Here is a 5,981-nt window from a genome sequence, read left to right as displayed (position 1 = left end):
AACTGGTAGTCTTTTGAAAAAGAGTAAATAAGAGACCTCTAGTGCCCAACAAGATTGAGGGCTGTAATGCATTCAAAAGAGCTAGCACAGTGCAATGGCTGAATTGTACGTGTCAAGCAATTATTAAAATAATTCAATATAACTAAAAGCTCAACTATATTATGTCTTATTAAAAATACACTAATAAGAACTACATTTTTAAACTTCTTTCTGAAAAAGGAACTCAGAGTCTTTAGTTTGAAGAAGAGGAGGCTGAGGGGAGACCTCATTGCTCTCTACAACTACCTGAGAGGAGGCTGTAGGGAGGGGGGAGGTGGCCTCTTCTCTCAAGTGAATAATGACAGGACAAGAGGAAATGTCCTGAAGCTGCACCAGGGGAGGTTTAGACTGGATATTAGAAAGAATTTCTTTACCGAAAGAGTGGTTGGACAGTGGAACAGGCTGCCCAGGGAGGTGGGAGAGTCACCATCCCTGGAAGTGTTTAAAAGAAATATAAATGCAGTGCTTAGAGCCATGATTTAAGCACTGAATGGGTAGATTTAGGTTATAGTTGGTGGATTTAGGTTATGGTTGGATTTGATGATCTTCAAGGTCCCTTCCAACCAGGATGACTCTATGATTCTTACATCACACAACTGGTCAGTGTGACTTGACTCCACAGTAGAGGAGAGCTCAGAGGAAAAAGAGTGAAAAAAAAATAAATAAAATAGAAACAAACAAAAACCTCCCAAACCCCTCAATGAGCTCAGGAAAGAACATAATAAAGAAGGCTAAACTTATCTCAACATCCGGAAATCTGGAGGGCAGCCTCTCTTTTAGGTAAAACAACTGCACCAGAGCCATCAGGTTCATGCATGGGGCAGGGAATCCACACAGCTCAGCCCAACAGAAAGTATAGAAACTGGACAAACAATTAAAGCAAATGTTGGAGAGAACAATTATTTGAGCTGGCTTCAACCATATATTCATTCCTTCCCAGTGACTGGGGATGCCCTGTGTGGTGATGGTGAGCATATAGGCTGGTAACGAAAATCAGGTTTGTACTGTGATTCATCATAATGTTGCAATTGCTATATTGTGCTTGTGTTGTGATTTCAATACATTGCTGTGTCACTCTACTAAACTGAAACCTCATATAACACAAAATAAATCAAGTAGGTGACTTGACATTAAGTATATTTGGTAACAAATACAATTTGATAATTAGTAGATTTGATATTAAACTCTCTTCATGTGGAATATCTAAAAGAACCTAGGCAGAGAGCATTGGACTCTGATATCCACTGGTCAAGTTTATTCTGCAGAAATGCAAACTGTAATTTTTGTGTCTTCATATTCCATATTGTATATGACACTTTGTGACAGCCCAATGTAGCACATAGTGCTCACACATATGGATTTCAAACCAGCATGCCAATTACTAACAGAAGCATCAGATGCATGAATGAAGGGAGCGACATAAATTATAGCAATTGCTGAATAGACATGATAACTGTGATCCTACATTTTATCATTTTTTTTAAAATGAATTAGTTTACTTTATTCTGAAGTTCAAACACACACGAGCCCACAGACCACACTGCAGCAGTTTTCCTGACTTAGGAATACTCAGGATGAAACTGAGCCTCCAGTTGCACTTCAGCACTGAGCATCAGCTGACACAGGCTTCAGAGGAGCCGCCTGATGGTATCGCTCCTGGTTATGCCTAAGCCTTAGCAACCTCCCTTCCCATGATTTTGAAATACTCAGACAAAGCAGCATTGTTAATTGTGAGAAATAAGATCCTAATCAGATGCTACACACAACATGGCACGTCTACAACAGAAACAGCAAGAAAATAAAATCTACACAGGGTCAGACCAAGAGCCCACATAATACATCATCTCCAGCAGAGGCTGTCCACCCAGAGGTGCAGGGGAACATCAGAACCCACCCCCAAAACAACAACAAAAAAACCCCACAACCACACCCAACAAAACCAACAACACACACAACCCACAGAAACCCTGCCATGCCCACTAGAGTGTGCCCTGAAGTGCCACATGTACACATTTCTTTAATACCTCCAGGGATGGTAACTGCACCTCCCTGGGCAGCAGTAATAACAAAAAATAACAATCCATGAAAACATGACAGTTTCTGTTCAGGTCTAAAGGGACTCAAATATTGATTTCTGAAGTAGTTAAGCGTGATGTGTCTCCTCCTGCGTGAGCATCAGAGAACAAGAAAGTGATGCCAATCTCTGAGAAGAGCCACAGGAAGCTGCAGTTTAGTAATTCTGTAGGAAGCTGCCTGTAGACATGACATTGATTGAGATCATAACAGGGAAAGAACTACAAGACACCCAAGTGATGTGATAAGAAGGGGCAGTATGACCAGAGAAAGGAAGTTACAAGCCTTTTAGAGTTCCTCAAAGGGGCTGTCAAGAATGTGGCTGTGAGTGAATCATATTTGGGGTACCAAGATGGGTTTGTGTAACACTACCTGTACAAAGCTTGTTGTAAGAAACAAGTCCTTTTATTGATTAATAACAGATTGAGAAATGGGAAATGAAAGGCAGGAATAAATTGTTAGCTTTCTCCATAAAGGGAGTTGCCACATGGGTCCAGTAATGGTCTCTGTGTTCAACATAGAATCATAGAACAGTTTGGGTTGGAAGGGATCTTAAAGATCATCTAGTTCCAACCCCCCTGCATGGGCAGGGGCACTCCCCATTAGATTAGGTTGCTCAGACCCCCCTCCATCCTGGGGTTGAACAATTCCATGGGTGAGGCTCCCACAGCTTCCCTAGGCAACCTGTTCCAGTGTCTCACCACTCTCATAGTGAACAACTTCCTCCTGATGTCTAACCGAAATCTACTCTCTTCAAGTTTTAATCTATTACCCCTTGTCCTCTTGCTACATGCCCTTAAAATATGCTCATAAATTGTCTGGAAATGGAAGTGAACTATGGGGTAAAGATTGTTGATGGTAATAATTCAGCACAGTAAAAAGATAAAATGGACTATGAAGAGTTGCAGAAAGAGACTGAGCAGCTGGATGGTAAAACAGGCAGATTAAATTCAATGTTTTTAAAGCACAGTGGTGCATATAGGGGAAAACAATCTTAATTAACCATACACAATAATGAGCTCTAAACTAGTTGTGTATCACTAGGGGAAAAAAATCCAGATCCATAGTGAACACATTTTATGAAGCAGCTCTGTACTCAGTGGTGGTCAAAACAATTAACAGAAGGTTAGAATAGAGACTAAAACAGAAGGCATCTGAAAATGGATATACAGCAGAACTTGGGATATAAAGTGAAGAGAGATAAACAAAGTGGGAATAAGAAACCTGTTATTTATCCTTTTTCATAATACAGATGCCTAAGTGTATCAGAAGAATCAGTCAGACAGAAGACGTAAATGCAAAATAAGGGAAATTATTATTATTATTACTATGTGTGTGTACTTAAGCAGTGACACTCACTATTGTTTCAAGTGTACACTTTGTCCAAAAAAACAGAAGAAACACTAAACCATTAAAGAGAAAAATATGAATGCAATCTTGGGCTCAGGAAGCCCATAACCTGTAGATTCCTGGGAGGAAATACCAGGGGAAGGAAGACAGTGTATTTGTCAAAATGGTGTAGCCACTGTCAGAAAGTGCACACACAGACAGATGGATCCATGTATGGTCATTATTGCTGTTCCTACACTCTACATTTTAAAAAAGCAAAAATCCACCACACTGCAGGAAGAAATTAGCACAAAATGGTAGGAGTCAGCTGCACCCTACCTTCACCAGTGTATGACCAAATTTACTCAAACTCTGCCCAATCTGTATCTGATTACCCCAGTGATGAATTTGCCAACATTGTTTTCAGAAGTTGGTGTTGTTGTGAATACCTGACCTGTCATGATTGCTGAGGGCTGAAAATCACACCCTCCGATTTCCATTTCTGTCTGCAACATGAATACCAGTAAGTGAAACCATGAACAAGGGAAATACAAATATAAAATAACTGCCAGTCTGCTAGGAGTAGTGTGCCAAGAAATTTCTAAGCAAAAACTGTTTTTCTTCCTTCCTCCTTCATGATTCTCTGCTCTTTTGTATTTGATTTTCCCCCTCTTCACTCAAAAAGCATATGTTAAGTTCTTTCAGGAAACCTAATTAATACGTATTTTATTTACTGACTGAAAGCATTGCCAGAATGTTAGTATGTCCAAACTAAACGAGATCAGTAAGTTGTTTTCAAAAAGATTGTTGAAAAATGTTCATCCTGGTTTCAGGGGAAAAAAAACATAACTTTTCTCAAAGGTGAGACATTTATCCCTTGTGTTCCATCATCATTTCAGAAGGATAAGAAGTACCAATAACACTATGATCACATAGCTTGTATAGCAGTCTTTTTCAATGTCCCTTAATGTCCCTTAAAAGCCAACAGTCTCAGAAATGAACACAAGAGTCAGAGTAGACAGGGAAGACCCCATTATATACAGCTGGAGATACTATATTTCAATATAGAAATGATTTTTTTTTTAAAAAAAGGATGTAATTTAGCATATAATAGGATGTTTTGGATGAAACATTCTGCACAGGTACGTGCAAATATTAAAATATGGGTTAAAAAAGCCGATTGTTTTTCTTAACTTACAAAAAATTGTAAGACTTAAGATCAAAATTTCACAATAGACCATTTGGCACACTATCTTACAAGGGGGAATAACTTCAAATTAAATCTTTAATTAGTACAGCTTTTAATTATGTTAGTAAGTTATCTTTTGTGGTTACAGCCTTGGAAAACATAATCTTAATGTAGCTGAGACATCCCACATTCTATAAATAAAAAATGGAAAGGACTCAGTTTATTATACTGAAAATCAGTGGAACATTTGCATTAATGTATTACAGCATGAGCTCTAAATAACATTTATTACAGTTTGTAAAATCACAGGTTTTTGCTAATTTCAGCTGAAATTATCTGTGGCTCCAAAAATATGTGAATGCCAGTTACAGATATTTAAAGCTCATTTTTTGGTACCTGATGATGATGACCATAGTAGCCTCATCTCATTCTAGTTGCTTATTACATTTCCCTTCTTCCTGGATCTTTGGAATCAATGGTCTGAACTGTACACAGGAAGTATTTACTTATTGAAACTCATAGGAATAGTCTATAATTATCTGAGCAACTATGACCTTTTTTCCTAAAACAGCCACATTTACTAAGCTCTAACGCATTTCGTGACAGTGCATGATAAAGAGCAGTGTATTAGTGCTGGAGTATAAACTGTGGGTCACAAAAAAATGTAGGGATCCTAGATCAACAGGGACACGAGTATAAAAAAAAGAAAAAGGATCTAGGTGAGGTAAGCTCTAAATACAAGACAATGGGTGTTTTATGCTGAGAGCAGAGAACTGCAGGGAGAACAATATTGTTGAATGAAGGACATCAAATCAGGGTTCAGGGGAGCTTTGCACTAATCCTGTGTTGTAATGACAGCTTAAAAATTTGGTACTTTGATGAGTTCTGAGATTGACTTAAACCTCTTTAATTTGGCTTGCTGGTATTCAATCTTTTAACTTTGCATTTTTAATCAAAACTCAAAGCAGATCTTTAATCTTGTATGTATAAAATGGAAGATTAGAAGAACTTGACCTGCCTCTGGTAGACAGCTGTTTGCTTCCATTTTTCCTTCTCATTCTCACAGTATTATCAAGTAAGACCCATTTCAAACCAGTAGGGAGGTCTTAAGAGAAAAGGGAAACTAAATAAATATTGTTTGACAAGACAAATATGAACACCTCTCTGATTTTAGTGAAGAAGTAAAATCCATCAGAGCCTCTGTGTGTTTCTTTTAGAACGCTATTAAAGTGATGGGAAAAGAATTCTGTTTAGGCCAGGTTTCTCACTGAAGAGAGCACACTATATTCAAATTTCATTTGCCCCTAGAACATTTGAGACAGCTACAGGCTTCAGTACCTACTCAGGCTTA

The sequence above is a fragment of the Chaetura pelagica genome, unplaced genomic scaffold, assembly GCF_000747805.2.
Source record: "Chaetura pelagica isolate M959 unplaced genomic scaffold, ChaPel_1.0 scaffold637, whole genome shotgun sequence".
NCBI classification, from domain to species: Eukaryota; Metazoa; Chordata; class Aves; order Apodiformes; family Apodidae; genus Chaetura; species Chaetura pelagica.
The sequence above is the reverse complement of the archived record's forward strand: the minus strand, read 5'-3'. Positions refer to the sequence as shown.